Source organism: Rhinopithecus roxellana, chromosome 8, assembly GCF_007565055.1.
Source record: "Rhinopithecus roxellana isolate Shanxi Qingling chromosome 8, ASM756505v1, whole genome shotgun sequence".
In the NCBI taxonomy this organism is placed as follows: domain Eukaryota; kingdom Metazoa; phylum Chordata; class Mammalia; order Primates; family Cercopithecidae; genus Rhinopithecus; species Rhinopithecus roxellana.
The window spans coordinates 74,729,778-74,755,564 of NC_044556.1; the positions used below are offsets into that span (position 1 = coordinate 74,729,778).

Sequence of the window (25,787 nt, forward strand, 5' to 3'; positions counted from 1 at the left end):
TTATGTTGTTTTATCGATTTATACCACTGAGGACTGTGGCCACGAGAGGGCAGTAGAGGAAGCTTATCAGAGTACTTGGGCAGGAGTAAACTCGTGTGCGCTCTAACCGCGAGCAGGGACTACGCAGAGCCTGCGAACTCGCTGGGGTCCAGCTTGCAGGCCCCTTCCGAAAAGCAGTGTCTAGAAGCTGCGGAGTTACTGAGACTGGGTAGCAAGGAATCAGTGTCCTTGAGGGCACCGAGGCATTGTCATCCAGAACCCTGAAACCTCTCACCTTAGGTTATTAAAATAAGTTATCTTATCGCCACCCCTCTGATTCCCCTGCCAAAAAGATTCTCTGAATTGGATATAGAAAGCTCTTCTCCCGTCCCCAATGCCCCCATCCAAGTCGGGACTTATCAGATGCCCAGGATCCCTATCAGGGCTGGAAGCTTGAGATTCAATTCAGAGCAAGGTTCATCTTCTCGTTGCAATAATAATAACAACAACAACTTCAAGCCTTATTTGACAGCTTGTTGGCCTTTTTTTTTTTTTTTTTTTTTTTTAATTTACAAGAAGAGGAAATTTGCTCCCACAAATTCCAAGACTCTAGTCTCAACCCCATCAGACAAGCCCCGTTCCTCCCTACTCACTCCTCACTCAAAGATCAAAAGGGAGGTGTGCAGGATGTGCGCGGTGACAGGTGATGCGAATGGCGGGGGAGTCCCTGTCCCTACTGCCCTCACTCACTCTTCCTGTGTCCTGAGCTCCCCGCTAACCCCAATGCTCGACCTTCTATCCCCACCGGGGGCTAAACCAGCTGGGCTCGCAAGGCCCTACTCGAATTCCCGGGCCCTGGCAGCATTTTCCTTGCCCCCGTGGCTACTTAAGGTGGCCGATGGGTCCGGGCTGAGCTGGGCGCAGGACAGGCAGCAGAGCGGCCTCCGGATGCCAAACCTGCTTCTCCTTTGTTGACAGCTTGCGGAGGAGGAAGTCCGCGCGGGCGGGGGAGGGGGCACGGGGCTGGCTGTGGCGGGCGGTGCCAGCAGCGGGCGCGGCCCCAGCTCGGGCGGCCGCGGCCGGCGGGGAGGGGGTTAACGTGCGCGGCCTCTATGATAATGAGCTGCATGGTAAAATAGGGAGGCCGGCGCTCGGGGCTCCGCCGCCGCCGCCGCCACCGCGGGAGCCAGAGCTGCCGGGCTGAGAGGCATCCGCGCCAGACTGGAGCGGGAGGGCAGCGGAGCGCAGTTGCTGGGAATTTTTCAGCCGAGAGGGCAAGCGATCCGGAGAGAGACCCCGCGAGCTTGGGAACGGTAGGCAGCGCGAGCGCCGCAGCTGGCGGAGCAAACCTCGAAATAGATCTGGAAAGCCAGGCTCCCGGAGGAAATGGGACTGTGAACGAACCGGAGAGCAAGAAGGGAAGGAAGCGCCGGGATTGCTGATGTCAGAGGAGCCCGGAAAGTCGCGCTGGAAAAATCTGAAGACAGCCGGGGCTCTGCTTCTTCCCCACGAGAGACACCGCCGGCCACCCCCACACGCCCCCTCGGCGCCTCCGGGTGCCCCCCGCGAGCCGGCGACAGCGCCCAGCGGGGCTGCTGCGGGGCGACGGAGGACTGAGGGGCGCGCGGAGCGGAGACCGCGGGGCGACTTCAGGAATACAGATAAGTGGCTGGTGGCTTGATGTGGATTTTAATGAATTTGGACTCCATGTGGATTTGGTCTTCTCCCTGATTCCGAGCTGCGGGCAGGGAGAGGGGCCTCACGCCGCCCTCAGCAGCCGGCGGCCGAGGCAGACGGAGCGGGGACGGAAGGACAGACCGACGTCGCCAAGCTGGGTAAGCGGCCTTCTCCCCACAGGCGCGCACACCCGTGGCGGCTTCTCCCGCACCCGCCTCTTTGGGGTCCCGGCCCCAGGCAACCGGGCTTGGCCGCGGCGGGCGAGTCTCCGTGTGTGCTCGGCCACTTTTGCGGGCCGGAGCGCGGCGTGCGCGCGATCTCAGGCTCACTGGAGCCGCTGCCTCCCGCCCAGGGCTTCCCGGCCGCGGGCTGAGGGCGGCAGCAGCGCTCCGCGGCGCGCCTCCACCGCGCACCTGCCGGCGCTCTGCGGCTTTGGGGAGCTCGGGGTGGCAAGGCTGTCCCGAGAGCTGGAGCCCAAAGAGGGCCTCGGTGGCACCAGCGAGACAACCCAAAGCCACAGTGGCCAGCGATCGATTTGGGGGCGTTCACTCCAGTGCCAGAGTCCCTGGTGGCCGCCGGCTGTCCCTTCAGATCCGAGACTGGAGATCAGGGAAAGGGGAAAACATCATTTGCGCGGGTTCCATAAGGCTCAGGGAGAGATTCCTAGGCACTGAATGGGTCTAAGTGTTTCATCTCCCGGGACTCCCTTTGCGGTGTATCGCCCAGCAGGGGTCCAGCCCCATAGTTTGAGGACTATGCGAGTGCTGGGGGTTGAAATGGGAGTTTGCTTAGGGTCCCAGAGGCTCCTTACGAACCATTTGAGAATATTTCCTTCCATGTGCTCTTTCTTGCCCCACCCCACAAGTTAGGTAGGGATCCTAGAAAATTCTAGCCCTTTTTATCCATCCCACGGGTAGTCTCTATAATGCCAATCATAGTCTAGATGCCCAGAGAGTCACCAGAAACTACCATTCTAGGTCCCCGAAAAAGTGTCCACCTGTTTGGAATGACCCTTGCCCTAGTGGGACCTACCTACTCAAACTCAGCTCTGCTCAGGAGGGATAGAAATAATGGGGGAGAGGAAGTTGGATAAGAGATTTGAGGTTCTAGGTCATCAAGGGTCTAGAAATGAGAGCCCCAAGAGGTGGGCAATGGAAATATGAACAGGATTCCTGTAGGAATCTAAGATCTTAGAGTGACAGTGGCACACCATAGAAGGTACGCAAGGAACATGAAGGCAGGATCAGTTTGAGGGGATTGGGACTGCCAATCACAGCTTGAGGCAGTCACTTGGGGGCCCGTCGGCTTGGAGGAACCCACAGAAATTTGGGGTCACATTCATTTCCTTCCATTCACGTACACAGTGGACAAGGCTTATGAGCGGCAGGCCAAGATGAATATCTTGGCTGGCCTGGGCTGGACATTTTGAGAGCACGAGTCAGGTTTAGCTCTCCCCTCTCCCCACACAATAGCAGTCTGCCTCCTTTGCTGGGCTTCTTCCCTAGACATTGAAACTCCACTGTTCCCTCTGGGTTGACTTTGGATTCTGGGACCTTCTACTGAGTGACAGAGCCCCAGGAAGAGATAACCTTGGCTGGAGGAATTCAGCTATTCCTAACTGAGCACAACTTTTATGCAATCACCCCAGAAAGCTCCCAGATTTTCTTGCAGCCCTCTCCCCTCTGACCTCCAGGCAAGAGAAGAATTCATTAACTTCGCTCTCTCTTCACAGAGAACCATTTGAACTAATTACCTGGGATCTCTCCTCGGTGGTGTCCTGGGGGCTGAAGGGGCAGTGAGGAGAAAGGGTAGGGAACCAAGGAAACAGAGTGGAATCTGTGAAAATACCCTAGCGAGGTTGTTTTTCATTCCCCTTCTTCCACCCAGCATCACCACCAACCCCTCCTCATCCCGGAACTTGCCCCTGCTGCCACCAGCCAGCATTACCTAAAGGAGCTATTTCCCTCCACTCTGCAGCTGATCCTCTTCAGGGACCCGCTGATAAAGGGAGGGCAATGCAGACTGCCCTCTCTGCTCCCTCACTGTCCTCAGCAAATTGCATTAGGATGGGGGCAAATTGGCTTGCAAAGCAGTTAAATGGAAATGACATTTGGAGCGATGTGCAGGGAAGATGCTGAAGAGCAGCAGTGGTAAAGTACCAAGAGATCTCCTCTACCCAGGGACCATGAGTCTGCCAAGGAAATCCCAGCTGGTCCTTCTTTTTGACAGGGCATAAGGACAGGGGTCCCTCGAAGCCTGGAGCAGGACAGGGGGGCTGACTAGCTTTTCAACCCAAGTGTAAATGAAGAGTATGGCAGTGTCTTACGTCCATCACCCAAAACCATGCCATTACAAAGTTGGTGGCCCCCTTTCAGACCTGGTCTGAATACCTACCCCTGTCTTCAGAGCACCAGGGGAGCATTTACCCTGCAACTCTCTTGACCATCAAAAGCTGCAGATGTGGTGAATGTAAAAGTTCATTCACCATCTGTTTTACTGAAGTCTGCACTTAAAATGAGGTTAAAAAGAAAGCACTCAAAGAACAGCTACCTGTTTCCTAGGTCCCTTTCCCATTTACAAATACTTCTGATTACTCAGCTAATCTTTATTTCATGGGCAGGTTATAAGAAAACACAGGAGCAGGAGGGGAAACCAGTGACATGGTTAAATATACAAGGCAGCAGCTGACAGCAGCCCAAACTCACCACTTTAGGTGCTATGAAATATTTATGGTGCTAGAGTTGTCACTGTTTGGGGGTTTAATAGTTTCTATCCTACCTCATTTTCTATGCTTCCCTAAGATATAGGGTTTGGTATGGGGGAGGCAATTCCTGTCTCCAACAGCACCTCCCCACCACCACCAGCTGTCTCCCTGCATTGCCACACAGCTGTCTCCGCACACACGAACTGAGGCATAATATACTTCTGTCCATCATGGCAAATGGAGAGGCAAGGAGCGCCTAGCCAGCCCCCCACCCCACACCCCCGTTCTGATCATAAAGAGACTGCAGCATTGTGTTACAGTCTGTTAACTAGAAATAATTCAGGACTGTCCATAGGGAAACTGGTAGAAACAGGCTTTGAGGTGCTGGGAGTTTTACAGCTCATGTGCATTCCCCCCTTAGCCCCAATCACCACCGCCCCACCCAGGGGCAGTCTGTTATCAATTCATTATATGTGAATATTCTAATTCTACCCTTCACATATGTTCAGTTCAAACAATGATGAATGGAACCGGTTCCCTTAACAGTTTTTTCACTTCGTTACAAAGATTTCATGCCTGATTAGAGTAAATGAGGGGTGGGTGTGCATCCACTTCTCTTTTGGTCATTTCTAAAGGTGAGCCCTGTGGAGACAGAGAGAAAGGCAGTTCTTCCCAGGGTCAAACAGCTGGTCCCAAGGCGCGAGGGAGGGATGGCTGGTAAGAAGAGCATACCCCCGTCCTCCTGGGCTTAGCCCTCAGGCTCTCCTGGGCCTCATTCCCTAGCATTTGGGCATATGGAACCTCTTTATCTAGCTCCACACTGCTCCATCTGGAATTGGAGGGCACAAATAGAGGCGAGAAACTTCTTTGTTGGGGAGCAGGGTCCCTGCTGGGTAAGAGTGTAAGGGGAGAGGAGGAAGGAAGGGTGCATAGCTGAAATAAATGGCTGAGGCCTGAGCAGTGCAAAAGTTCTCTGCTCCTACAGTTGGTTAACCATTAACCGCCTTCTCTGCCCCGGTTCTGTCTCCCTCTTGGGTGAAAGAATATCTCTGGGAAACTCAGAGGACCAGCAGGTGTTCCCCCATCTCCCCCCTCCTCACCCCAGCTTAACATTCGCTCTGTCTCCACTGTCCTGCCACAGCCCCAGGCTCAGCCTCTGACCCCCACTCACCTCTTCCTCACCTTCTTCCCCTGCCCTAGCATACTCTTCCTACCCACTGCCAGTTGTCCCTTTACCCAGGCATTGCCAGTTGTTTGCAGGGCAGGGCGTGTGTCAGAGACTGGGAAGCAGGCAGGGAGGTGGGGAGAAGCTGTTGAAGGGAGCGACTGGCTTCACACAGGATTTGGAGCAGGAGCTCTGAGCTCAGGTTATAGATAGCTCTATAACCACTAGGATTTTCATAGTGCTTCTCACTGTGGATCTGGCTTGTGGGTGGCTGTTTTGGCCCTTTGAGGTGAGTCCATGTGGTCCAAGTCCTTCCCAAGGCATTCCTAGCGAGTCAGACCTGGAATCCTGAATGTCAGAGGAAACCAGCAGGTGGATGGAAGATGTAAATCAAGATACAGGAGCAAAGGCACACGTGGAAAGACAGAAGTCAAGATATGGGCACAGGCGCAGATAAATGGAGAGAGGGAGGGAGACAGCAAGGGAAAATAAAGACAGAGAGACTGACAGTGTGAATGGGGGCAGGGCAGACAGAGCTCAGAGCGAACATAAAGAGAAAGTGGGAAAGAGAGCCTTGCAGGCAGAAGGGGGTTTTCTGAATCTTCCTGGGCCAGGGAGGCTCCTAGCTGAACTGGGAAGCCGAAGTAGCAGGTTATCTCCACTAGAGGGGACTCTTGAAAGCCAGGCTTGGCCCAAAACAGTGGCTTTTGTGTGTGTGGGGTTTCTTTTTTAGAAGAAAAAACATATTAATAGATGAGATATATTCGAAACTTCCAGCTGTCACTTCCCAGAGACCACAACTGGTAGGGTCCTATTGCCAGTGAGACCTTTGGGCCTCTGTCTGTTTGCAGAGGATGAGAAGGCGCCTGCAGCATTAAGCAGGGGTGCATGGGTTGTGAGCAGCTCCGGAGAGGCCTGCCCCAACAGGTCACGTCTAGGGGTGGGTGGCAGGGAGGGAGTGCATTCTCAACTTAACAGGCAGTCCAATCTGCTGGCTGGCGCGCCAAAAGGCCCTTGCCAGTTCTTATCAGCAACAGAAGTTTCTGGCCCATCCCCGAAGTGCCTTTACATGCCTTCCCATCTCCCAACTCCCTAAATGCAGATTTTTGAGACTCTCAGGTGGTAGCAAAACTGCTCCTGAGGAGACTTTTTTTTTTAAAGACCTTTCAGGAACTGAATGCATGTCAACGTTGTATCGCTGATTTAATCTTTTTCTTCATATTCTCTGTGGGAGTCTTTCTCTGAATTAGAATTCCCCCTTTCATTTCAGCAGAGGACAATACTGAGAGACAGCAGAGTCCAGAGGCCTTTCTCATCTAAGGAGATAATAACTGCCTAAAAGGGGCATGGAAAAATATTGAAGTTTTGGGATGGGCAGGAGGCCAGAGCTTAGCAGCGTCTCTTCCGATCTGATAGCATCCCCTGATAGTTCATCTTGGTTTGCTTTAGCTCAGATGTACCTGGAGGTCAGGGCAGGGGGAAGGGAGGATAGAGAAAAGAAAGAAAAAAAACAAGATAAATGTATCGTGTTATGAAAGTTTAATTCTGCTTTTCTTTGGCTAAAATTACTTTGAGGGTGAGAGATAAAAGGCAGTGGAGTTGCCCTTGGAAAGTTCAACTTGTCTTTCAGAGGGAAGAGGAGGAGGGATCCCAGGGCTCTGAGTGAAGAGCTGGTGAATGAGCCTGTCTCCTCCGTGCCTCCCAACACACACACATTCTCTCCGAGGCTTTGAGAAGACAGAAGCTTCTGACAGAGGAACCCTAGGCCCTCCCAGCCCTCTTGGAGGAGTTGTTCTCCCAGGCTTTCTCTTGTTCTATCTAAACAGCCTCCCTCTCAACTGTAGTATAGAGGGAGAGAAGGAGAGATTCTTGCCCTTTGTACTAAACCAAATAGGATGACACTGAAAGTGGGAATTGGAATTCATTTAAGTTTAAATAAATAGGGATCGATCATCTCTGTGGTGCCAAGAATGTGGTACCTCCCTCCTAATACAAGGATGAAAAAGTAAGAGATTCTACCTTCAGGGCATTTACAGTACATTAAGGGAGGGAAGGAAGAAATTGCATAAGCCAAGTACCCCCAAATACCTGCAGTAAAAGGCAGAATGGCATTAACAATGTGTACTAGGGGTCAGAGGAAGTGAGAGCAGACAGCTCCTCAAAGCCTTTGCTTTAAGTCATGGGAGATGAAGATTTCCAGGAGAGACTCAGAGGTGCTGGAGAACTTCACAGTTTCCTGTGAAGAATGATGACTATTTAATGCTCTTGTGGGCTCCAGCCTCTCACAGCTACCCCTACTTACCCGATTTTTCCATCATTCTTCTCTGAGGATTGTAAATGGACAGCGTTGGAGTTGTTTTCTATTAGTCAACATCCTAGAGCAAGGACTCCAGGGTGCACACTCCCAAGGGTTTTCATGTTGTATTCTATGCAAATTGCATCCCTTTCTGGTACTTGTGGAGCTGGTGTGTAGAGGCCAGTGTGGTGCCTCAGGAAATAATATTACTCATCCACATTCACATTTAAGTGGCCAGAATCCTGCTATCATGCACCTACTCTTATCTGAATGAAGTTATTAAATGGAAGGACCTGAGAGGGAAGATTTGGATTTTATCCCTACACCCTGGCTGGGCAGGGGAGTCTGTCCACTCCTCGGGCTGCCTCTGCCATGTGCTTGCTATCTGGAGAAGGAGCCATTCTCTTTTAAGCTTTCTGTCCATTAAGAGGATTGAGGGATACTAATGGAGAAAGGTTAGAAGAATGAAGATTTCAACTCAAAGAGAAGGTAGCCATTCTCTTTTAAGCTTTCTGTCCGCAAAGAGGGCAGAGGGATACTAATGGAGAAAGGTTAGAAGGACGAAGATTTCAACTCAAAGATAGTCTCTAATCCTATAAAGGAAGGTCATGTTCTCCCTGCACCTTGTCTGAGGCTGGGGGAGCCACATCAGTGATGCTGTCAGGGAACAGACCCCTGCACTGGGAAGCACAGAGCTAGGGCCATACTTAGGCTTCAAGAGGCCTGTGAAACCTTGGAGATTCCATATCTTCAAGAATGATATGGGTACATGTTGTTTTGTATTTCTGAAGAGAAGGAGTTCTTGCCCCCTCCACAATGTAAAGAACCACTAGATCCCAGTCTCTAGAACCTTTCCTAGCCGTCATTTCCGCTTCTGCTCTAGTGGTGGAATGGGGCTTTGGATGAGGAGTTGTAACCCCAGTGCCTCTGAGTGATAGAAAACTCACTAAGTGAACAAGAGCACGCCAGGGACAGCTCAGAATGTCAGGGGAGCCTATGGATTGTGATTGCTCTGTGACTATGGGCAGGTCTTTTTACCTCTGAGCAGGGATTAGAGGGAGCAGCCGGCCAGGCAGCGTGCTCCACCCTTTAAGGGAGAGAGGGTGGAAGGTTCAGGAGCAGAGGAAAGGGTGAGTAGAAAAGCCCTGCCTTGGGGTGTAGAGGCAGGAGGACCAGCAGGCAGACAGAAGTGGCAAGAGGGGATGTTGCCGCTTTGAAGTGGTTTCCTGCTTCATAAAAGCGAAAGGCCTCGGCTGGGCTGGGTAAATATTACGTTGGCCTCTGACCTCCCACCTCCCCTGACTGCTCCCCCGGTTTCCCATTTTTTTCTCCTGAGGAACAAAAATACCTGAAGGAGAAGAGCCAGTTTTTTGAATTTCACTGAGAATGGGGTTCTTAGCGGGAGTCCAGCCCAAGCCGGACAGGAAGACCCAGGCTCCTTCCCTGTCCACAGACAGGAGGCCCCTTGTGAGTCAGCAAAGTTCACGTTCCAGGTCTCCGCTCCATGTTTTTGGGCAGTGGTGTTTTCCAGGAGCAGGGCCGGCTGGGGATTTCACAGTGCCCTGATGACACTGATGCCCCACCCTCACTCCTGCTGCCTAAAACTTTCTAACAAGTCCCGTCACTCTCTGTGAGATTAAAACCCAGGCTACCATGTTTTCTGTAAGGCAAACACCCCACCCCCGAGGTGTATCTGTAAATGAACAAAATTCGAGTCTACCACCCCACTCTGAGTGACCCCCCAGGGGGTCAAGTTCTTCAGCTTTCTTGGCCCACAGACTGAGAGAAAGATCTGAACTGCATGGGGAGCTGGAAGCCACTCCCAGCGCCCTCCTGCGGGAGGTTTAGGCCCCACTGAGATGGTTGAGAGCAGATGGTCAGGAAGAGCCCAGTGTCAAAGAATCAAACAGGAACTAAGTGCCTGCCTTCACACTTGTAGCCCTTCCCGCTTCCTAAAGATTTCTCACCTGTTGACCAGTGCTTACCCTCCATTTGTTCCCTGGTCCCAGGAGGGAGATAAGAGGTTAATTACGCTCTAGCAGAATTGGCTCCTGCCCCTTACCCAGCACCTTGGTTTCTCTGGCTGTTTAATGGAGTGAATACTCAAGCACCCTCACTTGTCTTTGTTCCTGGAGTCAGGCCCAAGAAGAGGGTGTTAGGTAAGTTGGAAAAATGACAAGTGCTGGAAACAGGGAAAATTATTCTAAATTTTGGAACAGGTATAAAAAGCAAAATTAGGGTTATTTTCCCCCTCTCTCTCCAAATTTGTTTGGAATTTTCTGAGAAAAATAAGATTTCATTTAAAGAAAATCTGTATGCTAAAGTATAAAGGGCTGAATACTTGGTGGAGATGGGAAATAGAGAAGAAAGTCAATGGTGGCCCTGCAAGGAGACCACATTCAGGGCTTGTGGTCAACACTTAGCCAGTGGGATTGGAATTTGAATTCTGACTGTGCCGCCCTTGGATTTTTAGTGCCTTCAGAGCTCTAAGAGTGGACACGAATGACACTGTCATAGGATTGGTAGGTTGGCATTGCTATGGGAGTCAACCCTTCATGGAAGAAGAAAAGGCAGAGCTCATGGGCGTCTGGCTGCTTGGCTTCAACAGGGCTTGCATCTCTCCTGCAGAGAGAGCTCCTAGGGGCAGGGACATGGATGGAGCAAACACATCATAAAGTGCGTTAGCAGGAGTGGAGTCCAGGAGCCCAAACTGGACCCTGGGTCTCAGGGATCATGTCCTTGGTAGTACTGATCATCGGTCAAAACATAGCAGGATGTCTAGGGAGAAGCATCAGCTGTCTTCTAGTAGGCCAAGAAGCTCCCTAAGCACCACAAAGAGACTTGTCCCTGTTGGAAGTGCAGAGTGCGGGATGGGGCCTGTGAGAGGAGAGTCCTAGACATCCCATAGCACTGTCCAAGAGCCTGCAGAAAATGGGGGCAGCAAGATGCCTTGATTTCCTTTTAAGAAAGAGTTTGAATTGCAGAATAAATAGGTGTTTGGTGTAGAATACTTGGGAAATGTTTTTGAGCGTTTAATAGTAGCTTTTACCCAGGCCCTCATAGTGGATGTGAAACCCAAGTCTAAACTGGGTAAGTGCATTGCTCTGAATCACACAGCAAGCTGCCATTCACTGCCCTCCAATTGCTAGGAGGTTTGTTTGCCCTAGCCTCACCCACCACACTCTCTTGATCTGCCCACTAGCTACCTTTTCTCTACAGTCTCTTGTCCCTGCACTGTGCCCAGTGACCTCCCCCATCTCTCTCTTCCTTGGTTTTGAGCAGACAGGCATCTCCCGATGACGCAGTATTCCCTGTGAGAACTGACCTCTCCTCTTCTCTACCCATCTGCCAGCCCTCAGCACACACCACAGCCCTTCCATGGTGCTGGGCAGTGTGGTGTCAAAAAACTCCCCCTTTTGAATAGCTCCAACCAGCTTTCCTCCATCCACAGTAAGCCTTGATATTTGCACAGTCAATGGCTCTGGCAAGGCCAAGCTGCCCCTCCCTCCCCGAGAGGCACTGTGGGCACTGTTTGTGTTTCAGTCTCTATAGACTCAGCATTCACAACTTGAAGAGGCTGAGACAATGACCCAAGCAGCTGCCTGCAGACTGTGCTGGCTGGGAGGTGCAGAGAGCTCCAGTCTCACAAGGCTGCGAGGGAATGAGAGGCAGGGAGGGTCGGCCCAGACTGGATTTGCACATCATGCACCTGGGAGCATTCTCGGGCAGCTGTGGCTGACCTGAAGGGAAGGAGGGGTGCTGGGATCCAGAGAACCTTGTCTAGGCCACCCAATTGACTTCCACTGCATGCCCCCAGCTTCCTTGGCCAAGTTTTCCACCAACTGTGCAGTCCCGGGGGCCTGGAAGAAAAAGCAGGGCCCTGGGGAACCAGCCGTGCCTGGCCTGGGGATGGGAAGAGGCAACATTTGTCTGCATAGAGAAAAATAGGAAGCTTCACCTGGGAGAAGAAAGATATATTCCTTGCAAGAAATTTTAAAGTTGGTGCAGCATAATTTCATTTGACTGAACAAGTGTTTATAGAATATCCATATACTGAGTATGGTAGCAGGGAGACAAGTCACTGTCCAGGTTCTTGAGGAGGTTTCAACCTGGCAAGAGAGGGTATGCACACAAATCATGGTCCTACAAGTCACAAATAAGTATTGCAAAAAGAAAGAAAGAGCAAGATTAATCAGAGCTATCCCAGCCTGGAAAAGGCTATCTAGGGAGGGAATGGGCTCTACAACATTTAGGGAATTCAAGCAGAGGCTAGAAGACGGCCAGGTCTCAAGAAGAGATTCCTGCATAGAGCAGAGATATCATAGCTGATAGCTGAGGGCCCCACCCATCCTAAATTCTCTAAGCTTGAGTTTCCCTGTTTGCTGCTCAGTAAATCCAAATTCAGTGGAGGAAAAGGCTCTGTTATGAAGTGGAGTGTCAGGTCCATACGGTTGAATTACAAAGTAAGTAAAGTTCGTTCTCACACCTTCAGGCCCATGGCAGCCTCCTCTGAGCAGGGTGCCAGGAAGGCTAGGCTGGGATTAGCCCTGGTCTCCTCTGGAACCAGAATTCTCCTAATCATGTTAAAATTAACACTCCCTCTACAAACAGGAGCAGACCCCTCTGAACCGAGATTTGGTCAATTCTCTGCTTGCACAGCTCTAACTTCTAATCATTGTCATAAACAGGACGGAAGCAGCTGCTCACTCCAGTCTATTATCAGCTTGGTTGGAGACAGAGAAATTTAAATGACAGTAAGATGCTTAGCAAAGAAACGAAAGTCAGTGTTAAAAATAAAGAAAACAAGACAGCTTGTTTCATCGAAATAGAAGGGTTATTAAACAGCCCTGAATTAATCAGTGATCTGCCACTGTCGGGAATTGAAGAGCAGCAAGGCCAGGGCTGAGAGCTGGGAGGAGATGGGTAAGGAGAGGAGTCTAAGGCAGATAGGAGGCTCCTGCGTTCTTGGGCTGGCTATAGGAACTGTAGAGGTGCTTGGTCTTCAGAGGGGTCGCTGGCAGCTAGCATTCTTTCCCACAATAAAGGGCCAGCTGGGGAGAGGGAGACTGGCACCGTGGTCTCTCCTTACAGATTTGTGCTTTTGGATCCTTTCCATCTGCCACCACCTGTGCAAGCCCCTGGCCATGTCCAGGCCTCAGCCCCTCCCCAGCCTTCCTTCTTTCCTGCCAGAACTGGGCAAAAGCCAAATGGCATTCAGTGGATGGCTAGCAGCTCCCAGCCCCAGACCTTTTCCTCTAATCATTCACAGGGGGTCCCCAAGAATTCAACTCTGAGTCACAGCTCCTTAGACCCCACCTCCATTCGCAAAGAGTAGTAACAGGATATCCTCAACTATGGGCAGAATATTGCTTATGTGCAGGCAGAGAGTATCCTCTTGAGTAAGTGATCTCTTCCAAGATATATCAGTTGGTGACATCTGCAATGCCAGGCAGCGGAGAAGCCAAGTGACATGTTTAACTCCAAGACCCCCCAAGTCTGAGTCCCATTTTCACATCTGGTGCCTTTGCCAAAATATTCAACCTCAAATATACCTAAGTCCTCTCACCTGTAAACTGGTGATGCGGATGCTGCTCTCAACCTCACTGGCTTGAGTAAGGGGTACATTAGTGGGATGATGCATGTGAAATTTTTAGGAAATTGTAAAATCACTGCACAAATACATGTTCATATTACAGTGGGGTCCCTTGCAGACTCAGAACCAAACATCAGAAGAAAGGTTTTCCAGAGGGCATGGAATGCATCTGGGAGGAGAGCAGACAGACGTGCTCACACCTTCGCAGGGGTGTGGAGGGGAGGGCGGGTGGCCAGGCACATCTGCTTGCACATGTGCCTTCATCCAGTGTGGAACATGTTGGATCTTGAGTCAATCACTCCGGGAGCATTTTCTTTGCTCCTTGACCTCCACATTCTTTCTCCTCACCCCTCCCTCTTGCTTCCCTCCTGGGTCCCTCCTGGCTGTTTACCCTTTTCCCGGCTTCTCTCTCACACCCCATTCATCATCCAGGGCCAGATTCTCACTCAGGGAGCTCTTTTCATCTCCTGCCCTAGGTCCTCCCTCCCCAGCCTGCCATTCCCACCCTGCTCCCCATCAGCACATTCCTCTCCCTGTCTCAGCCTCTCTGAAAACTGCACCCTTCACTCTCCCTCACAGCGGGCTGAGGGATCCGAGAGGGGTCCGGGGCTGGGCAGATAGCGCCTCGAGGGTCTCAAATGTCTACTTCCCATGCTCCTTCACCAAGGGGCTGATGCCACTCAAGGTGCTTAAGTGTCCTTCAGGCCAAGTGTCTGTACCTCTTGGCACAGAAAAGATCTTTAAGTGGTCAGACCTCTTCCCAGAGTTCCAGCCACCCCTCAGTTTCCGCATGCCCCTTTAATCCAGCTCCATGGCACTCCCCTTGCTTGGTGTGTATGAGTGTGAGAATGCCTGTTATTTAGGAGAGGCTGTCTGACAGCTAAAGATCTCTACTGCAAGAGCTGGGAGTCTCAGACAAAGAGAGAAAAATAATAGAAACTGCAGGTGGGAAGATACAGGGTGGGGACATAGCCTGCTTAAGAAGCTTCCTCCTGAAAAGGAGTTAGAGTTTTTTTATTGGAAGGCTGGTTGTTGGTTCAGAAAAGCACTAGAGAGAAAGAGAGGCAGGGAAAAAAAGGAAGGAAGAGGAACTTCAGCCTGTGTACCAAGGCGGACCTGTATGGGAAGGGCCCAGAGAATGCGGGACCCCAGCCTAAGGAGCTGGTATCTCAGCATCTTCTCCTCCTCCTCAGGACCAGTTTTCCTCTTTCCTCCTCTACGCCCTTCTGTGCTGCCACAGGTGCCTGGACAAACCAGCAAGAGCAACACAAGTGGTCCTAAATCACCTGAGGGCCATGAGAGGAGGGGTGGCCTGGAAGTCATGGGACCACTGATAGAACTGGTGGGAATGGCTACTCAAGACCTCAGGTTAGCATGGGGAGAAGGTGGGACTAGCAGCACCTTGTTTGTTTCTTCCGAGAGGACTGGGTCTCAGCAGGCAGGTGCTGGGTCACCACATTCTACTGCACAATGATCACCGCTCTCTTAAGCTAAAACAGAACCCTCAGAGTTTGTCACCATCATACAAGGCAGCCCAGGAGATGATGTCCTTGTACAGTGTTTCTCCAAAAACAGAAACAAGAGTAACTGTTGTTTACTTAAAGCTCTAGAGTTTACAAAACAATTTCACATCCATTATCTCATTGATTCTCACCACAACCCTGTGAGGTGTCATTTTACAGCTGAGGAAAGTGAGGCTCCAAAAGGTTAAATAACATGTTCAAGGTCACCGAACTCGGAAGTGATAGAATGAGACTTGAGCCCAGGTCCCCCTCCAAAGGCCAAGGTCTTTTCTCTGTGCCATCCAGCACTGTGAGTTTGACCTCCTTGTTGAAGACCCTGTTCTGGAACCTTCCAAGAGGACTTCCCCCACCCCACTCTGTTGATCACTTTATATTGTGAATTTTTCATTTATTATTATTTTATGCTTTTTATGTGATCCATGATATTATATGGTTAACGACTCTGGAGTGCTCTTGCAAAGACTCTTCCTGCACAGATCTGGATTATACATTCTTCAAAGACAGAGCTGGTATTTTCCCATTCTTCTCCATCTTTCTTCCCACCTCACCCATCTAGCCTCACCCAGTGGGTTCAAGGCAAATAATAGCCAGGATCCTTCCTAAATCATTCACCTCCTTCTTCACTACCTCCTGAAGATCAGTCATGACAGATCCCTGAGCCAAGTGTATTAGTTCAAATCATTTCTTGAGGCCGACTAGCAGGGACAGTGTCCACTGAGGGAAAGCAAATAAGCACCTGGGCCCCGCCTCTCGCTGCTCTCGACAATTCAGGCTGAGCACAATACGAAGTGAAAGTTATCATGCTAGCCCTGCACGGATACCAAGAAGCATGAGATACTGTTCCTGCCTTCAAAGGGCCTCTAATTCAGTGGGGAGATAGGAAATAGTCACATAAAAAAGACAGCCAATGCTGCAATGTAGTGTGTGCCCAAACCAGCAGTTTTTAATCGAGTTTGGAGGAGAGAGAAGGAGGTGGAGAGGCCCTAGAGGGTTTATAAGGCTTTGAAGGATGGGTTGGGTATGGATAGGCAAAGAAGGGAGTGGAAACAAGCATTCCAGGGCAGGGTGTTTTGGGGACTCAACAGACCAACCAGTTTGTTGGGAGAGGAGTCACTCTGGGAGAGGTGGGCAGTGAGGTTCGAGAAAGAAGAGCCAGCTGGGGAAGGACTTGAACTTGGGTGCTTAGCAGTGCTGAGTCTATCTGGGCAACAGCAAGGAGCCATAGAAGGTGTTTCCATAGGTGAATTTCACACTTTGGCCATGTGCCTGGCAAAGTTACACAGTGGGTCTGAGGCGCAAGAAATGAGGCAGCACAAGGCGCAAATTGCAGATATGTGGCTGGATCTTAGCTGCCAATGGGTTTTACCAGGGTCCGTCTCAGAGGAAGGCCTGGATGGTGACAATGTGACTGTCTTAGAAGCATTATTTTCAGGGAGGCAGCATGGGGATTCCTGGTGAAGAGCCCCGCCCTTTGAACTTTTGGGAACCCTAGCTTCTGGAAATGAGCAGTGCTAAAAAGTGCACATCATCTGGCACTAATGGTCACTGTCCCTGAGATAGAGATGAAGCATCACGGATTGGGAGTCATTCTTGTCCCTGGAGAGCTTCAGTGGCCAGCCATGTGAGGCCACTGGAAGTAGAAAGGAAGGTCTGCAAAAGAAAGCAGGAAGTTCTCTCACCTGGGTCTCCTGGGAGCCATTAACATTTTTCTTCAAGAAGAAAAAGATGTGGACAGCTTCAAAGGAGAGTATGTGGGATTTTAGGGTCTGTCGAGATGAATGCCTAGTGTTTTGTTCTGGTTTTTTCTTACTCCATCATTGTTCCTCCTTTTCCCTCCCCATAATGTAAATTAGAGCAGTGTCATTATTTTTGAAAACGTTATGTTTAATGGCAGCATAATATGCCATTATATGGAGTAACTGTAATTTATTTAGCCTTTTAGTTGAGTACTTTTTAAGCTTGCTCTCCTGCCCCATCTCAACCTCAAAGAGTCCCTGGCTCTCCCTTGTACAGTGAAGACTAGATAAGAGACATTTCCAGGCTGTTTGAAAATATCATTTGGAATTGCTCTGAAAGGTGGCTGCCAAGCTAGCAAGCCTCTTGCCACCCCTGGATTCCACCTGGTGCTTGATAACCACGACTCCTGTGTGCCCTACCCCAGCACTGCCCGGTTACCAAAATAAAGGATCAGCTCGGGGTAGACATAAATGGAACTGTGGAGCCTCAAGTTTTGACCTTTAACATAAAGTACTTGCCAAATCTTACTAAACATTCTGGTGAGTTCTCCCAGACCAGTGATAAGAAGGTTTGGCTGAAAAATAAGCCTTAAGAATCTAGGCAGTGTAGAGTAGTAGCGAAAGCATGGGCCTCAGCAATCTTGGCTTCCTAGCTGATACTCGTCAAGTTAGGCTTCCTGAGATTCCATTTCTTCATCTGTGAAATGGGGATAGTCATGCCCATCTTGCAAGGTAATCACACAACTATGGATAGCATATACAGGGCATGTAGCATAGTGTGCCATATAGCAGGTGGTTAATAAATGATAATAATAGTAGCTACTCTTCATTGTTTTCTTCCAGAAAATAAATGAGAGTTTCGAGTAATTTGTTACTTGTGGTCATTAGAGTATGAGGTCTCCTAACGTGAATCTTGACTTGGCTTAGCAAAGCCATATGCCTACTTTTATTTCCTTTTCCTGCCTTTGGAAGGAGCCTGAGAATTCCTTTTTCTGTCCTTTAATCCCGTAATGTCTACCAGAACAGCAACTCAACTGATAAGGTGGTTTAAATAGGGTCCTGTTAGAATCAGGGAAGAGGTGGGATGACCTTCCTTGGACTCCCTTAGCACAGAAGGCAGGAGTGCTCCCACGGCCTGCTTCTCATAGCATCAGAGCTCTGCTAATTTGGAGAATTTCTTTCTGACCCAGTGGGGAGGTGGCCATGGCAAAGCAGGGCTCCTTCCTGACCCTCCCCCAAAGGGGGTTGAAGAGGGCAGAGCCTAAGGAAGGGGGAGCAGGGGATGGGGTGGCAGGGAAGGCAGCTGCTTGAAATTGATTGCTCTTGTAGTTTGGTTTATACCATGCGGCTCTCTCAGCTCTGCCCGGGTGGCGACCTTTAGAATAATAAAGGGAATTCTGGGAGATTTCTGACAGGCCCATGACATATGGGGCAGGTCTGCAGGGTCAGGCGGTATATCTCCCTGCTCCCAGCCCCAGGGTAATGAATCTTGTTTTGACTTTGCAAAGCCAGCTCAGCCAGTGTCCCAGAAAGAAACAGAGCCCCCGCCAGTCCCTCAGATGAGTGCACATCTTGGAACCCTTCATAATTCAGGGATACAACTCCAAACTTTTATAGCCTGTGAGTGGAGAGGACAAACACTGCCTGTTTTGCTAAGGCCCTGGGAGAGCTGGTGTGGTTTCCAGGGCTCGATCAGAGCCTACTGGGAGACCTGGGGAAAAAAAAACAACAGAAATCTCTCCCTGACGTTAAAAGCAGTGGTCCCAGGACAGGGCCTGTGCCTGGAGGAGGACCCGGGGTGGGAGAAGGGGAGATCTCTCCTTGGGGTCTGGTAAGTGGTAGATTCACTCTTCTGGGTAGGAAAAGCGAAAAGAAAAAAAAAAAAAGAAAAAGAAAGGGTAGGGTCCACCCTGCAGGAAAAGCAGAAATCAGCACATCCTAATTCTCATCCCGAAGCTGTCAGGGGCAGAGCAAGTGAGTTCTCTGAGCTACTGTTTTCTGGACTGGGTGAAGGCAGCAGGAGTCAGCAGCTCCTGACTGTTGATACCCCCCCATCTCTGCAAGTCTGCATGTGCATGCACACCCACACCCCTCTTCTTTAAAAGAACAATTCCTGAACCATGAAGTTTGATTGCCTTTCTCCCCGCTGCTGTATTAGTTTGCCAGCGTTGCTGTAACAAAGCATCACAGACCAGGTGGCTTAAGCAACAGAAATTCATTTTCTCCAAGTTCGGAAACTGGGAAGTCCGAGATGAGGATATGAGGATGTTGGCAGAGTTGATTCCATATGATGGCTGTGAGGGAAGGAGCTGTTCCAGACCTCACTTTCTGAGCTTGTAGATGGTCAGATGAGGATGTGGATGTCTCTTTACATCAGCTGGCCTCTGTGGGTGTCTGTCTCAGGCTCCACATTTCCCCCTTTTTATAAGGACACCAGATCATACTGAATTAGAGCCTACCCTAGTGACCTCATCTTAACCTGATTACCTCTATAGAGACCCTGTCTCAGGGACTGGCGCCGTGGCTCACGCCTGTAATCCCAGCACTTTGGGAGGCCGAGGCTAGAGGATCACTTGAGTCCAGGAGTTCAAGACCAGCCTGGTCAGCATGGTGAAACCTCATCTCCACCAAAAAAAAAATAAATAAATAAAAATTAACCAGGCATAGCCATGTGCCTGTGGCCCTGCAGATCCCTGTGGTTCTTAACGCTGATGTGGGAGGATGGTTTGAGTCCGGGAGGTGGAGGCTTCAGGGAGCTGAGATCGTGCCACTGCACTCCAGCCTGGGAGACAGAGCGAGACCCCATCTCAAAAAATCCAAACCAAAACAACAGTAACAAGATACTGTCTCACACATTTTGAGGTACTTAGGGTTAGGCTTCAACACAGGAATTTTCAGGGGACACAATTCAGCCTTTAACTCAATCCCCTGCTTTCTTGCTAATACCCAGCCCCTGCACTTGTGCCTCATTACCCTGCCTCTGTCCCCCATTGCAGAGATGGATGGTCCCTCACTGTCACGCACGTATGTAAGATCCAAGGGCCTTGTCCAAAGCTGAGAGCCACACACAGCCCCCTTCTCACAGTCCCTGCTGCCCCACCGCCTCGAGCATGGGTTCTTTCCTCTTTACTGATTGGGACTGTGAGAGCGTGCCCAAATTTCCATCTCCTACTCCTTGATTATTGGAGTGTGGATGTAGTTTATCCCACCTGTGAAAGGAATCGCATCTATGAAGACAAGCAGGAGATCCAACTTCTTACAGTAAGAGAGGGTGACTGGGTAGAAAATGTCACCCAAATTTATCTTAACACCTCCTAGAGGGGCCATACTGCCATCTGTGTCACCTTCTCAGAGAAGGCTGCCAAGGGTGCATGCAGACAGAGATCTGTTTTCCTCCACTCTCTCCTCTCACCTTCCTTCTTCACTCTGGGGCAAGGTATAGCCACTTCGCTTCACATAACCGCACAGAGTCTAGGGAAAAAATGACATTTGATTAATGAAGCAAATGCAGCTGGTACAGAAGTGACATCTAAATTGTTCCTTTGGTCCCGTTATTTTCCGTAGGAAATTCTTTCTCTCCTCACCCCTCTCCCCCTTTTCCCTTTAAATCGCGTGCATAAAATACGCTAATAACAATCTTCAGTGTCTGTGCATGAGTGACAGCTGAAATAAGAAAAAGACTAATCGTACCTCCTGCAGCCCTGTCACATGGAGATTAAATGAGTCTCTCTCCCCACCCTCTCCCTGTTCCCCACCCCCTCACCCCCACTCTCTCCTCTCTTGGTTCTCAATGAGAATCATGGGCATTTGAATAATAATATTATAGACGCCATCAGGGTGACAGTGGGGAAAAAAATCAGCTCAAACCCATGATTATTCCTTCACTCTAATAATTATTTAAATACCAGATAACTCCTTTCACTCTAATTGAGGCCTTTCAGCCGTCGGCATTACCCGGGCTTTCGCGTTCGCCCTCTCGCTCACCTTGTGCTACCCAACGTGCCTGGACTACCTCTAAGGTCGGTGTTAGGCAGAGCGATGCTCAGAATGCTTGCACATACAGCTGCACAAGGGATATGAAGACAGGTCCTTGAGTAGCATTCCACCCACAGGGACAAGATGGGGCCTCAGACTCTCACATTTAGACCATTTTATTCTCATAGAAATCTTAAACCAAAAGGAGCCTTCTGAGACCATTGGGACCAATTCCCTGCCTCTAGGTAAACTTATTCCTAGGCAGCTTCCAGGAAAATTCGACATCAGAAAATTTCACAATCTCCTTGGCAGGATGCTCTGGAGATCCTCTCTAGACAGAATGTCACCCTTAATATCTAACTTTAGTCCCTTCTGCTGTAGCTCTAACTCTTTGGGAAGAAGGAGCTTTCTGTGCATAGACTAAATCTGACCTATCTGTGGGGTTGTGGCACAGGACACCATAGCCCCCAAGTTGCAGCAGAGGTGATGGTCCTCAGTGTGACATTTGCCTGGGCCTGCCTGGGCCTACAGGAGGACAGAAGCAATCATTCTCCCCGAGGGGCAAAGGAGCCATTCAGTCATGTGTCCTTCATTCGTTCTGCCCCTTAATCTACCCCCTTTGAATCTGCCCTGAGCACCACCTCGTTGTCCAGGCCCAATGCCACACTCACTTCTGCATATCATGGGGCTACCATCAAAGGCATCTACTTTCCCCAAAACAGGACAGCCTGAAGGCAAAACGTAACTAACTCCCAGGACCCTTCCACCTACAACAGAGGAAGCGTCTGCCTTTTTGTCACGAGGTCTGGGTTCTGACTACAGCCTGTTTCTGACTCATTTTGAGTCGCCCTGGTCAATTTGTTTCCTTTCTGTGGGCTGTGGTGTCTTTCATATTAAAAAAAAAAAACTAGTGGGTTGCAATAATCTTATAATCTCCCTCAGCATTCATCCAAAGTTCCTGCTTTAAAGGCACTACTCATTAGAAGGAAGAGCTGAAGGAGAAGACGGACTCCTCTCCACCATGGGAAACGAAGGAGGCTAAGTGACTTCCCCGAACAGCTGCTAACTTCCCTGAATTCACAGCCCTCATTTTCATGCTCATCTTTTCCCTACCACCATCTGGCTCCTCAGGGTGCGTGAGCCCCTTAGTAGGTGCAGCAGTAATAGTAGGCACCCTTTGCTGTTATTGTTATGAAAACTATCAGCTCCAGGATGGTGCTGGAGGTGATGATGATGTTGATGACAGGGTTGTTAGGAATGGAGTTAGTGGCAATGGTGGAGCTACAGATGGGCCCACGGGTATGAGAGCTACTAACATGAACTTTGACTCAATTTAGCAAAATCGTATTTCGAATCTAAATTCTCTTTCCACCAGCTCCTTTTGCTATAAGGGGAAGCCAAGTGGAAACATAGAGGCATGTGCACCCAGATCTCCTGAAAAGAGCAATAGGAGAGGGTAGCAGGGAGGAGAGAATCCTCCGCTGAGCTGAACTGGAAACGCCTGGTTGTCATTTCTTCTCTGCTTTGCCACTGACGCCTGCAGCAGCTGATCAGGATGGTATCAGATGCCTTCACTAGCTGTCACTAACACCTGCCTCCTGAATCCTGATTGGGGAGATGGTGTCATCAGGCCCTCCACATAAAATATTCAGTGGCACTTGCTTCCCAGAGAGGCAAGCGTGGCCTCTCCTTGGCATCAGGAACGCTCTGAGTTACATGTCCTGGGAGACTCTGTTGTTTGGGCAAGAGTCCCAGAGCAGCATTCCCTGGTTTGATACTTGGAGTAGGAGAGAGGGAAACTGGTAGAACAGAGACTAGGCAACTTTTGGCTCTTGAGAATGCATGTGACAAGTGACTTCATGCACTAGACAGAGAGGGATGTGACAGAAAGAAGAAAGCATTATTATTAAGAGAAACCTCCTGAGGTTGACACTAGCAGAAAATTGGGGATAGGAGGAAGTGCTACTTGGTATGCAAAGTCATAGACATGTTTGTTTACCGGTGTCTACCAAACTGAGGATGGGAAATTCATTCTACGACAGATGATGGGATGGATGGAGGTGAGGAGCTGGAAATAATGACAAATAAATTGCTAATAACAAAGGCTAATGTATCTTGAACGCTTAAGATGGCCAGGAACTGTTCTAAGTGCTTGATATGTATTAACTGATTTCATTGTAATAATACTATGAGGTAGCTACTAGTACTAACCCTCTTTTATATGGATAGTTAGATAACATCATAGAATGGCTAAGTACCTTGACCAAGTGTACACAGCTATAGGCTCCATTTGTATCCAGGCACCTATGTTCAGAGCTCATGCATTTAACTATTATATCACACTGCCTCTCACCAGAGGCACAAAGGTGGGCTCCCTCCCTCCTTACTCAGAATGTGGATAGGAAGCCTGGTCTTTGCCCACTGGGCTCTGCTTGGAACAGCTACTTAGTCACATCAATTTGGCATAGAAAGATGAAGGCTCTCAACGTGCCCTTGAAGTCAGCTGTCTTTATGAAGGCCACACTCCCAAGGTGGGGTGCAAACCTCCTTTCACTGCAGGAGACTGTGCCTCCTCTTGACTCCAGTGTCCAATGACAGCTGTTCCCAGGTGGGCGGTCCCTGAGCCCTGTGAGATGAATTCACTTGACTGGTTACCAGGAGCGGCTTATCCCGAAGCAGATGTTGATTGAGGGTGAGAGGAAAATAGCCCAGCTGGAGTGGTCTGTTTAGAACTCCTGGCCTGAAAAATAAAAAATAAAAAAATAAAAAAGCTCCTGGCCTAATCAACGTCTCCAAGTTGGAGTGAAAAACCTCAGTTGCTATTGGAATCACAGACTCTGGGAACTGAAGGAACCAAGCTTCAAAGTAGCATTTTATCTGAAAAAAGAAATCTTATAGGTTGACTCATTCAAGTACCTTTTGTTTTAAGATAAAAAAATAGGCTCATGGAAATGCTAGACTCGTCTAAAGTGAGTGACACTATAATTCATGAGTCACACAGGCAGAATGTGAACCCAGGGTTCCTGAGACTCCCACCTTTCTTCCTGCCCTGTGACCTCATGCCTTGTAGACATCAGGAAAGTTTTTTCATTCTCAGTCTAACTCTCAGGATCCTGTGTTTCCACCAGCCTTCCTGCAGTCTGCAGAGAGGCTACATTGGGACTTGTGCAGTAGTATGATGAGAAGATCACCTTAGATCTATTTCTTTCCGCTTGTCACATACTTCCAGACTTCCCAACTCTGTCACTGGGTCGGGGAGGCCTAGATTTCAAAGGCCCACCCACAATGTTCATCTCATTGTGAATGGGACAGGAAGAATATAAGCAAAAAGAGAAGTCAAGGGCTATGGTGGGATTTCTGCAGTGCCATCTCCTGTGGAGTCTTCAAAGATAATAACAGGCCAGGTGCGGGAGCTCACACCTGTAATCCGAGCACTTTGGGAGGCCGAGGCGGGTGGATCACGAGGTAAGGAGATTGAGAGCAGTGTGACCAACATGGTGAAACCCTGTCTCTACTAAACACACACACACACACACACACACACACACACACACAAATTAGCCAGGCGTGGTAGCACGTGCCTGTAGTCCCATCTACTCTGGAGGCTGAGGCAGGAGAATCTCTTGAACCAGGGAGGCAGAGGCCTCAATGAGCCGAGATCACACCACTGCACTCCAGCCTGGGTGATAGAGCAAGACTCCATCTCAATAGTAATAATAATAATAATAATAACAAAAACTAACACAAGTTAAGTGCTCACTGTCTGCCTGCAACCATGCTAAGAGGTTGGTCTCTATATTGTCTCATTTACTGTCACGACAACTTGAAAGGTACATACTGTAGTTATTCCCATTCTACCAGAAAGGGACATGAGACTTGACTTGCCCCGAATCCCAAATTTGTTGCTGAATTCTGTCTAACAACAACAAAAGCCACTCACTATTCAAACTGTGTCTTGCGAGGGTACCAAGCAGGGAGTTGAGGTGACTGATCTTAACTATATACCATGTCCTTCCATGTTATCTCTGCTACCAGGACCCCCTTCCTTCCCTCGCGGCTCCTCAAGGAGGAACCGCTCTCCACCTGGAACCCAAGGAGCTTTTCTTCCCAGAGACAAAGACAAGGGTGTGCAGAGAATGGCCTATTGCAATTCCCCATCCAGCTGGAGAATTTAAGGATTCTGTTATTTCCTTTCCACAGCTCCTCTTCAGGAATTCACGTCCTGCTACCGGCCTCAGGACATAGCTAAAAATAACCTCTGGTTTCCAAACTGAAAGCTCTGTCTGTTGGGAGGCTTTGCCGGTGTGCGCCTGGGGCCGGAAGGGCTGTGTCAGAGTAACTGAGGTCAACATGAATCTCAGATCCCTGTTGCCTTCCCCTTTCCAAGGAAGCCCAGGGCCTCATGAGTCACCCCAAACACTCCGGGGGAGTCAGGTTGGAAGAGGGAGTCAGGTGGGACCTACTGTAGCACCATGGTGGCTGCCAGGCCGAGGAGCTGAACAAGAGTAAGGGTCATTCCTAAAGAAACTCTAGGGGATTCTCTAAGTGGTGCCTGTTCTAATTATAACCCCATCCAGCCAGAATGGGGAGTTGAGGGAGAAAGGCCTCTCCTAAGCTGCCTTGGAGCAAATTCTCCATCCTTCAGATGTTTCCATCCCTGCCACCTTATGTGCCCAGAGTTCTGTCTGAACTTGCCTGAGAAGGTTGCTGGATGATCTGTCCAGATGAGAAAAGCTTTCTCTGCGCGACAGCTTGCTGCCTTCTCCTCCTGGTGCCGCAGTCACTTCCCACTGTCCCTCTCCATAAGTCAGGACAGTACCGTGATAGTGATGGAACAGGCCCTGATCTCTGACCTCCAGGTCCTGCTCACTGACCTCCAGGCTCTCCTCTCTGACTTCCTGCCCCTGGCCCAGACTGGCCCTGGCTACAGGCTGTCCTCAGGAGCCCCACCTTGCCTCTCTGGGCAGCTTCCTTCGAACAGGGAAGAGTAAGCGCCAAGGCTCTGGAAGTGGAGGAGCCTTAAAGCCTAGGAGTCAGGAGGCAGGGGGAAGTGTAAAGGAGTCAGGGTTAGAGACTGGGCTTTGAGCACGGCCCACTACAGTCCACAGGTCATTTCATGGATGCTGAAACAGTCAGGAG

At 49.8% G+C, this 25,787-nt stretch overlaps 1 protein-coding gene across 1 annotated transcript in view; it reads left to right on the forward strand.

Annotated features, from left to right (window-relative positions):
- Positions 1–1,099: 1,099 nt before the first annotated feature.
- The window catches only part of PLXNA2 (plexin A2), a 222,950-nt gene continuing 198,262 nt past the window's right edge, over positions 1,100–25,787 (forward strand). The window contains 1 exon segment of the mRNA XM_010365623.2: positions 1,100–1,814. The gene's annotated coding sequence lies outside the window, so the exon portion shown is untranslated.